This window comes from Varroa destructor, unplaced genomic scaffold, assembly GCF_002443255.2.
Source record: "Varroa destructor unplaced genomic scaffold, Vdes_3.0 BEIS01000001.1, whole genome shotgun sequence".
NCBI classification, from domain to species: domain Eukaryota; kingdom Metazoa; phylum Arthropoda; class Arachnida; order Mesostigmata; family Varroidae; genus Varroa; species Varroa destructor.
The window spans coordinates 70,252,626-70,264,078 of NW_019211454.1; positions in this window are offsets into that span (position 1 = coordinate 70,252,626).

The window sequence follows — 11,453 nt, forward strand, 5'->3', positions numbered from 1 at the left end:
CGCAACGTCTGCCTGCCTTGTCTACTACGATTACCTCCATTCCCTTAGCCATGGATGCAAAGAACGAGCGGTGAAGCGAGCAGAAGTTGAACAAACACTAATAGAGAGATCCTGTCAGAATCGTCCTCTTCCGGAGACACATAGAACCTGGGCGTCATAACATAACGCCAAAATATACATATAATTACCTGAGTGGGTGACTAGCTTTGTCTGAGGCACATAACTGTTAAATAAAATGCTCCCCGTTCCTGTACAGGTTGTCTCCTCGACTATAGGCTTCGCAAGGTTCAGGTAAACGTGCGGTCGAAAGAGTTCAAGCCGACAAAGACTGATATTAAAAAATATCAGGATTTTGTTCATTTAATAGATGTAAATTTCACATTATCCGATATCTAGCATCTCTAATTATGCTGTTGTTCGTACTCAAAACAGGCATGTTTGCTTTAGTAGCGCAATATAAAATCATAAAAATGTAGATAACAAGGATTCGCTTTTTCCTCCAATCTCCGGTCCCTCAACGGTTACGCATGATGTTGAAAAAATATTCAAGGTTGTTCCACTGCTTTGGCGTCATTAATGCCCCTTCGCCCACAATTGGCTAAAATCGATGAATGTATTGTTTCTTCACGTTGTGACGCTCAAAACAGCTCGCATGCCGTTTGTTTTTTAGAGGGCCTTACCTTCACAGGACAGATTCGCAAACCGCAAGAAAAGACATCTTAGGCTTTGAGAATGAACTAGCAGCTGTTTTGAAAACTAGCGAAGGTACACTTGGCCTGTCCATAAATATGTCTAAAACAGAACGTGTCCTTTTTGCTCAATATATCAAACAGCTGTGCCAACCTTGATGGGACAGTCGTTCAATTAGGCTCATCCGCAAGGAGTCCCGCTTTGACATTTGGACAAAGATTGAACTAAGCATCGCATTTCCTTTAATTGCACCCAAAATGCTATGTTCACATTCTGTGCTATCTAGTCTTCGAAGGTGTGCTTCTGTGCTACCTTCACAGATCCCTTTCTAAAAAGATAATTATGCGTGCTATTGTGGTTAGGCGTGAAACATTCCGTCAGCATTTAAATAGGCTATAAACGGTCCAGCGTGATTCTGCCTGGACCATCTTCAGACTATCAAGGTTCGCTCGTGCATCAAGCTCTTTTGATAAGCACGGCATTCTTATTGCCTATTGAGCCTCCTGTATCATGCACAGACCAGCGTATGCATCCGCCACGAATCAAGCTCCACCACCATCAGCCTTCTGAATATTTATTGTAGGAATAACGATAAACGTGAACGCAGAGACTACCTAGAAGTTCTCCAAGCAGAAACATAAATTGAACTCCTTACCATGCTATAACCACGGCGCTGAAATCCAAATATGTCTAAAGTTAGTAAACTACTTAATTAATTAAGCATCATATGCAGTAATTTGGTGTTCTGTTGTTGTTATATGCTAGCTATGCTATATGGGACTGCGGGGGGATTTTTGGTCGACCTCAGGGAACCCCATTCTTAGTCTAAAGTAAAAGAATCGGAAGAACTATAGCAGATGATATCAACAGTACTAGCAACAGACTCTAAAAGAGTACAAAGAAGCGGAAGGCAAAATAAAAATGGTCAAGTTTAAAAATTCGGGCTATGCTTTTAATGTGCATATAGATGGTAAGTTTTTAGCAGGTGTAACATAACCTAGGCGAACATTCAATGAAAATTAGGATAACTAGAATTGACAGTATGACCGACTGTTTTATGAATGCCTCGTCATTTACTACACATCTTACGTATGTAACGAAAGGGAGATTTTCGTCTGTACTACGTTTCTATGATATCTCTAATAACCATGGCCTCCTATTTTGTTTTACGGTACAACAAATCATGTGCCATCAGAAACTATATTAATCAATAGGTTTTTTAAAAACTTTTCGGTATACCGGCTTGTAATAAACAGTTCTTCAGCAAAATTATCTCCCATGATTATATATCATATTCGCACGTAAATATTAGCTAACAAAATCAAATTCCGGCTTACTTCGCAAGTTGATGATATGTACATCTTTTAGGAAGAGAAAATTACAAGTTCTTCCAAAATGGCTTTATAGAAATGTTAAAACCTCGCTGTTTTCTGGAGATCGCAAATCGAATAAACAAGATGCTTCAACAGGAAGTATTGTGATAGCCGAGATTGCATCCTAAATTCTTATTGCTACATAAAGACAGTGTTATTTTTGACGGTTAACCAATGTAATCACATAAACTCCTATATCCATAATAAATTCAAGTTATTTCTCAGCATGCCAACACCCCTACTGCTATAGGGGAAAGGTCACAGAAACGATATAACTATAAGAGATGTTCATTTCAGGAACATGGGGGCAAAGATGCGCTTTCGTAGTCTTGTTATATATTTGCTAAATCGTCTGGATGCCATTTACAAATTGAAAAAAATATGTCGAGGTAATTTACGAAAAAAAACACTCCAGAAGCTGTAAAAAGACGGCAAGCGTAAGTGAGGACGCGGGTTTTAGTGCGAGAGGGCCTAAATTAATTTCGACACCTACCGTTACCGGAGAAATTACGAAAGCGACAGTAGTTTAATTCAACGTTCTGCATCTGTATGCTTCCTGAATGAACAGGATTAACGTATCAAGGGTTGGTAACGCGCCTTTTTTCAAAATGTAGGTTCAGATCCCCAGATGCTTGGTGGTCTCCTTTCGAAAAAGTTGTCTAGTGATTTGCTTAACGCTTGCGCTGCTGTTATCATTAGACGTTCGTTCACAAAAACAGCGTAAGTATGAGGAACAATACTTAGGTGTAAATCCCTATAAGGATTGTGGTTACCCAAAACATCTTTGTCTACAGCAGTAGTAGTATAACGTAATGTTGTGAAAGTTATTTTGTTTCTGACTTCACCATTTAAGAGACTTCACACGTTTTGAAGTGCGATGCGAGTCATTGCACCATTGGTATTTCGCCAACTTATGTTTACGTAGACCACACACTAACGCTTGAGTAATAGATTGTCAATGAATCTGCATTCTATTACAAACTGCTCATTTTTTCCTTATTGCATAGCGACCCTTCAGTTCATTCTGTATATAGGAGTGCAAGAGTATAGCCGCGATAGTCAATCTTCAGTGGACTAATTTGGGTTGTTTTCTGTGTTCGCTTGTAAGCTTTAAAGCATAGTAGTATCAGTGAAAGGTTCATTTATGTATCTATACTATTCGACATGTGCGTTACGTGGCTTCATTAAGAAGCTTGGGTATTTTTGGTCGGCTTAAATTGGCCCCACTGCCCATTAAGCAGTATCTTAGATAAAGCATCATATAAGTTGTAAAAGTGTGATAGTTGGGTTTCATGACCGCCTCTCGCTCTTATCGTTTTTTTTTTAAAAAGGAACGTTGATTTTGGAAATAAACGCCATCAAACTCCAGTATTCTTGAAACGTATCTGGGTCTGTCATCGGGCGTAATTCAAATTGCAGAATGACAAAAGACGAAGTTATTCGGGCTAATTAAGTATTCTTTACATTTCACTGAATATTAGTTAGAAAAACAAAATACCAAGCAAAAAAACAAACATTGTTTTCTTTTGCCACAGTTTCGCGTCGGTCAGAGCAATACAATAATATATTTAATAAGTAATACCATAGTGCAATATCTTGTAATACAGACTGAAAGCAGACTTGTACGCAGATCTGTACGACAATTTATATTATGTGATCTTGTTAGAGGCTCGGATACAATAGTGTTTTACGAGCCAGCGTATTTTTTTTTGACAAAATGTCGATAAAATTATCTTGCATTAGGGCATAATTCAGTCCAGTGCGTATTTTTTTAAGATCCATAGTCTTCTGAATCTCTGGAACGTACAGAATCCCCTTAATCAGTGGACTGGCATGATGGTGTGCGAAAGATGGTAAACTATTTCCCAATCAAAAATTTCAACCACAATGTGTAGTTTCCAACTGTATCTTAATTTATACTCGGGAACTTGGCATACGATAATCAGTCTTGATCATCACATACACCGATAAATCATGCACGGTACCCGTAAATACAATCGCCCGGGGTAAAAAATAATGACGCACATATATTCGTTTGTATAAAACCACTGTTTGATCTAAATTTCTCCTCAGTGAATGAAAACGATGTGCGAAAATAATTTTTAAAACCGATGCGTTAGAAATGGCACGAAATTGATCTACTTCCTCTATTATCGCTTTTAGTGAAGCAAGATATTTGCGCTCTTACCTAGTTGTGCAAAGTAAATCTCATTTATCATTATATTGAATTCAAAGCTAGCACTATTCGTAGCGTCCCTGAACCCATGCACGGTTTGAGACTGTCAATAATACCTGCCATGTTCATGGAACCAGCGAATTAGCGATGTTAATTTACAGAGAAGTTTAAAAAAATAAGTGGCCTTAAAATACAAGCATGCAGGTTGGTAGGAACTTGCGAGGTATGTCAAGTAAAACTTAGGCACCGCATTTCCGCACTCGTTGTCAACGTGTGACGCGTGGTCACTTTCTGGAAGAAAATTTTGACAACTTTATTAACCTGACGCATCATTTGGACAAAATAATACTGTTAACATATGCGCCATATATTATACGTATACACACAATCATGACTCACAATGTACCATGAGTAATTATTTATACTATAATCGTACATAATCACGATGGTTACACAAGCTTCAATATGGTTAAGTGGGCTTTGAAGCATATTTCCAGTGTTTTTCTTTACTTTTTGACGGATGGATATGTCAGTAGTATTTGGGCCACTTGAAGTCCGACTTGACACTGCGAGGCAAAACTTAACGCAGACAAATCTTTAACCTACCTAACTTGGCAGTAAGTAGTTATAAAGCACTGTCTAAAATTCAGCTAGGATCATTGCCCTTTCTATGAAGACAAGCGTTCTCTCACTAGCGTTGTTAAATGACTGACTTCTTCACAACTAATCATTAGCGGTCTGTATAGCTATACCTCTGGCTTACCTTAGCTTACCTCACCTAGTGAATCTGTATGGGCCAGTGTCATTGATGCTTTCAATTGATATTTTCTCGAAAATGAATACATTGCTGTAAACCCATTTATGCCATTTGATGGAAAAAAAAAACAAAAAAGTTTTGGCGAGTGTGCTCCTGTGACACCGATTGTTTCAAGCGATGCGAAAGACGCCCCTCGTAGTAGTCGACCAATTTTGGAAAAGCTAATGATTATATGAAGAAAGCTGAGCTTGTGAATGGCAGTAATATCCCCAAAAAGCTAGAAATTCACTGCAACACAACTTTAAATAATTTGAAGAAAGAAACTGATTTATCACAAGAATGCCACGCAGGTGGACGCAAACGAAATTACTCGACTGCATTTCCGTATGCGGAACTCTACAGAAACGCAACGAGATCGAGTCGTTTCTGAAGGGCCTTCACCGTGAGCAATTAATAATATTAATCAACTGGAGTTAGTAAATAGGAATAGCGTCATTTTCTACCGAAGACCGGTAGACTACACAGATCTTCAGCAACCCGCCAAAATTCAAAAACGTTGGGTGGAACATTTCCATACATCTACTATATAGCCCAAAACCTTTGTCCTCAGACTATTGTCTGTTTCGGTCTTCGCAGTATACCCTTAATGACGCTTATTTAGTTTCAATCAAAGCATGCAAAAGGAGTCCTCACAGTGTTTCATCGCGGAATTGAGTGGAAAAGTGAGGGAGTTGTCATTTTGTTTACTAAAAAAAAGTGGCAAAAGATCATTGATTACAATGGTGCATGTTCAGTAATATGATTTTGAAAATATAAAATATATATAATCTTAGGTAAATATTTTCTGAGGACATATATATATATATTCGTGCTAAACACACGCATGAATTACACCCACATGCTCATGAGTTAGCTGGGATAATTTGAATTACATGGAACATTTGAATTACAGAGACCTCAATGTAGTCGAGTTTATCTTAAAGGTGCGCTGTTGCCGCTTGTTCACCTCACATCAAACCGAATGCAACCCTTCATTATGGCCCTGTTCGAGTGATTCGTAAATCGGCTTCCTGCTGCTTAGTTGATCTTTATAAGAACCTATGGCACCAGTTCATTAATAGCATACCTTACGTAAAAATGTATGATGTTCTATAAAGAGATGTATCGCTATCATGATTGCGTTTTTTTTTTTGTCAAAAGGTCAAAACGATGGGTACAAAGACATGTACATACATAGGCGACGTTTCGTCACTTTCTATTGGACCCTAAAATGTTTGTCAACCCGCTAACCATAACCTTAACTTTGGTGTCGCTCTTGCATCACTCTATATAGCAGTTTAATAATATCAAAAATAAATAATGAAGGATATGCGGCACGAAGATTTTAAACAGATAAAGATTTAAAAACACTTAAAATATATTCAGGATAAATGACGCTGAGAATACCGATACAAAGCGGTTTTCCAATAATTACCCCCTTCGAAAGTGTTGCTTCAGTGCCTTACAGAGAAATCGTAAATCGAGCATAAATGAAATATTTCGTAATATATGTCAGTTATGGATGTGATCTATCTAATTTAATAACGCTACTTCCGTTATAATGAAATTGAGTATTTGGTTAATTTATCTCTCATTTCAATAAGGGGCTCTATTACCGAAACGTAGTGTTTTACTGCTTAGGACGCTGGTCTGTATGACTTGCCGGTCTTATAAATCTTTCGAAGAACACCGTCTAGTGCTCGGAAGCAGAAAAGTGCGCTTCGTACATTGATGGGACGGCCCAGAAGAATTCTGATGCCTGAGATAATTATAACGGCCACTCATGATAAAATACTACAGACCGGTTTTTTTTTTTTTACTGTTCATAGCGTTACTCCACGTGTTTCTTGAGACTTCTACCCGTCAATCATTTTGATCAAGTTGCTCAATTTACTAATGGAATACGCCTACGCTGCTTCCTGATCGAGAACTTTCAATCAGACAGGCTCAAATAGTCTGTAAACAATTGTTTTCAGGGCTACGGACTTTTCAGAAATAACTTTCGTTAACACAATTATCTCGTGAGAGGAATTTAGACAATTTCGAATATTTCGATCTGTAGATCTCCAAATGACAACGAGTGATCGAGTGGTGAACATCAGTCTAGCCATTATCATTTCAATCACCACTAGTTGATCTTTTTTCACTTCCGTGTTTTTTACCTGCGTTGCTGTTCATGCCAACATTCAAATTGCTTGCCCCATGGATTTGGCAACCAGTGGCCATCGTCTTGATAATCGTCGATCTATTTCGTCTTCTCTTCGCCCACATTGTTGTACCCAAGTACAACAAGTGAACTCGCCATTGAACAGCGAGCTCGAATTCCAGCGGATTGATCAGCAGCGTTAGTGCTTGCTGGTAACAACGGGCGCTGATGATGATGATAACGATGATGATGATGATGACGACGATGATGATGACGATGATGGTTATGATGATGATGATGATCATGAGGAGGAGGAGGCGGGGGGAGGGGGGCAGACTTCTTTTGTGTCTGATGCCCCATTTCGGTATATGGTCAGTCGTTCATTTGGTCGTTGGCGACCTTTTGGTGATTGCTTGCCACAGGCCATGACAGAATGCCGCCTCAGGCGTTTTATTGTCGCTGATGATCAACCTTTTAAACCGACGACAAAACAGACAATCCTCTAAGTCATCGTTGAGTATCGTAGCAGTCCCAACAGCTAAAGATGCTACCTCGAGACGAGAAAAAAATGATAAAAACAACAGGGCCGCCCGCGAACGCCACCAGTGTGGCTTCACAGCGTGTTGTTACGGCGCCACCGGCGCTACAATAGCAACGTATTTCGGCGGCTGGTGCTGCCGCGTAGTCTATGCTCGTTCTCCGTGGTAAGCAACTACTGGTATTCTGTCGGCTCTGATGATCAAACGGTTGGGTCTATTCACGTGGCCGGTTAAGCTTGCTTGCTATCTTGCCTGATGTTTATCAAGCTTAACGACAGAAAAACGCGGACAGTCACCGCACCTCCATCATCATGGGGTTGGTCTTCTTTTATCCGTTGTTTAGTCCAGTTCAATGAGTAGACGACGCGAAGTCGCGACGGGGGGATCTTCCCGATGGCTGCCACAGTTTAGTGCACAAACGAAGCTCGAACAGGGTACGCTGCGGACGATTGTTGTTATCAATGCAGGGACCGGCGCTACCATTAACTGGCAACAAATCTGTAGAAAGGGTGCAGCTAGTGGTCATCTGTGTAGACTGTCAAGGCCTTGCTACCGCACGAATTTCTGCTTTTCAGTGAAGCCGATTCCGTTTCTATTCAAGATACCATTATTAGGCAAAAAGTTGGAAACATTTTTGCCTGTAGCAAGAATGAAATTTGTTTTTTCGATGTGCACGTTAGCTTTGTTAGATCGAAGCTTGCCTCCATTCTGGAGCTATTAAAATATCCGGCTAGCGAAATGGACGTCTTTGAAACACTGCTATTCTAGCTGTGAGAATGCGTTCTTCAAATATTACCTGATAAAAAAATTACACTATACACATAATGAGGACTAATGATTTTCTAATGTCACCAATATCATGGTCGAAAGAGTTCGTGAAACATCATTCAGTAATCCGAAATAAGCAAGGGACGAGCCCATAAATGGATCGCCTACTTGATTTTACAGAATTTTTTGCAGCAATTTTTGCCTCGCCAGTTTACAGGCCCGCTGACCAATGACATCTTATCTAACAGCTCCGAGTTTTCGTTCTAAACGTTTTACTAATTTATTGTTCGCATAAAATGATTCGCAGGATAGATCACCCATTAGACATATGGTTAGTTTCATCATCCTACGTTTCGATTGTAATCTCTCCTACGTCGTCCACAAAGAAGACGTAAAATCTGGCTACATGAGCTCACATGGTTGTCAATCTTCGCCTATAAAGGGCGCTTACAAAATCCCTTAAGTAACCCCTAAACTGAAAGATAAACCGGAGGAGCTGTCAAGGACATATTAAACCCTAAAAATCCAGTTGTACGACAACTTAAACTTTAGCAGACATGATATTCTTCTGTTTGAAACCGTTAGACAATGGGTTAGAAAAGTTGAAAAAACACTGTTTTCTGGTTCAGTGATCATTAGATATATGGATTAAGTGGATAGTTTTCTTATCCGATTGTCTCAAACACGTACATAGCAATCCTAGTAAATGAAACAATGACAGCTCTATCTGAAAATTGCATGGAAGCTTTTTCCCTAAGCCAGCTTCATTGTCATGAAATAATTTACTCGCCGTAAGCCATGCTCAGGGTACTGTTTTTTTGTTTGTATGAAGCTAGTGAAAGCTTGTTTCGCTCTAGAAAATTACTGAACAATTTATAAGACCGTAAATAAAGAACGCAGAACAATGGACCGTTTGCCAACGTCAAACGCCTGTACTCTTAACGAAACCTACGCATACCGATAGGTAAAACCAGAATAAATTTCAAATGAATATATTAGGCCGGTCCGGTGCGGGTAGTCACCACAGTTTATGTTTACGAAATGAATACACCATTGCACACTTTCCCAGGACAGCCATTTTACATTGGATATTCTCTAGTGAACGCAAACTCCACAATGTCGTCGTGTACCACGTATTGGGCTCTATGACGATATAGTCAATCAAGAACTGAAAAAGGTAAAATACGTGTTTGAGCCAGCAGGTGTCCTAAATCAAATCATGACCTAATTTAAAAAGATCCTTTGTTATGAAAAACACGCGAGCTGACGGGTGTCCGCGCTTATCTGCTGAAATGGGTAACTGTACGAATCGCTGTTTCAGACACATCGTGTAAAATGTACAATTTATCAGATTTATCAGAAAAATCGAGCAAATTGAAATATGGGGATTGCTGAAGTTGATTCCATATGTATTTAATTGCATAATTCGCTGCTCTTGCCATTCTCTAGACATCTGACTCTGCTTATGCCATCCGCATGATCGATGAGACTGGATCACCTAGTTATAATGATATACTCCACACGTTTGTTTTTTTCTAATCCCATATTCAGAATTCATTTCTTTATTTTGCGTTATATTCAATTGGTCTTATGAAAAAGGTTACCTAGTAAGGTCTAAGGTTAAGGTTTCTGGTCCTATGAAGTAAAGGGTCAGCCCAGGCGCAGGCTGACTAATAGCTGCTTTGAGCTATTCCATAGAACTATTTATACGTAATCATAACATTACGTTTTTGCAACTCAGCGTATTTACGTGTGCGCTTAATAGGAGCATGGGCTCAGGAAAATGCTAATGAAAACGAGTCGTGTCCCAAAAGAGTTTACTGTGGACGGCAGCACACCATAATAGTCCAAGGTTTTCTTCCATACGACTGAAATTTCTGGCTAAATTTGTTGCCCTCTGTGTGGTACGCATTACTTTAAATATATCAGGAGCAGAAAGCGTAATGATATATACGTGGGTGGAACTTTACTGCGCAGTTAGTTGTTTTAAGTGACTCAACTATTTAGAGAGATCGATGAGCATCTGCTGGCTAAATTTGCATTAATATTTATCTGCTTAACACTTGGCAATACTTTTTCTACTCTAAACTAAGGCCCATTCAGAGCTGTTTAGCCGGAATCTGAACTTTGAATTCCTGAATCAGTCTGCTCACCTACCCCCGATCCCTCATTGCGCTTTTGTTCTTTCTCCCATGGAAGTTTTCCGACCCTGTTGTGCTATCAGCGTTATTGAGTTAATCAGATTCCATGAACTTTGCTATCTTTCCTCATTATCCTCTCTCAGCAATTCGTTACTCTCGTGTTGTACAGTCATTTTGATTCAGATCTTCCGCTATCGCATGCAAGGCGTCCTGCGACCTTGCAGTTTCCCCACATTAATTATCCTAAGTTCCCAAGAAAATTAACCCGTCATATTGTAGGTTTAACCCATTCTAAATGTTCGAATCACGGTTGTTCTCATTAGTCATGTGATTTTCAGCTCTTTTGAGAAACTAAACTGTGAAGCAGTAAGGAAACACTGATATTCTCCGAAAATTCTATTTGAGCGTTGCTGAAAAGCGCACCCGAACAGCTCGCCTTCAATTTATATAAAAAATCTATGGAATGATCTTCTTATGTTTTTTAACATACAAAGATTTGTATCCAGATGTTTCATATTTACTATAGTGCATTTTCACTATGGCTAAATCACAACCATGTGTGTTAATGGTAGTATTTTCCATCATGTGTAGAAACTGTTCTACACTTCCATAAATACTTTTTATTCCGTAAAAATAGCTTACCCAATTAAATAGAGATTTTTGCGCTGAAGAGGATATCGGCCATTTATTATAGCATTGAGCTATGGGGCTATATTGAGCAAGAAGATTGTGTCTTCGTTTGGACTTGCCATTCAGATTCGAGTATATATACACTCGAACTACTATATACTATATAAACACGAGTTTCAATGTAGCTAACGTAT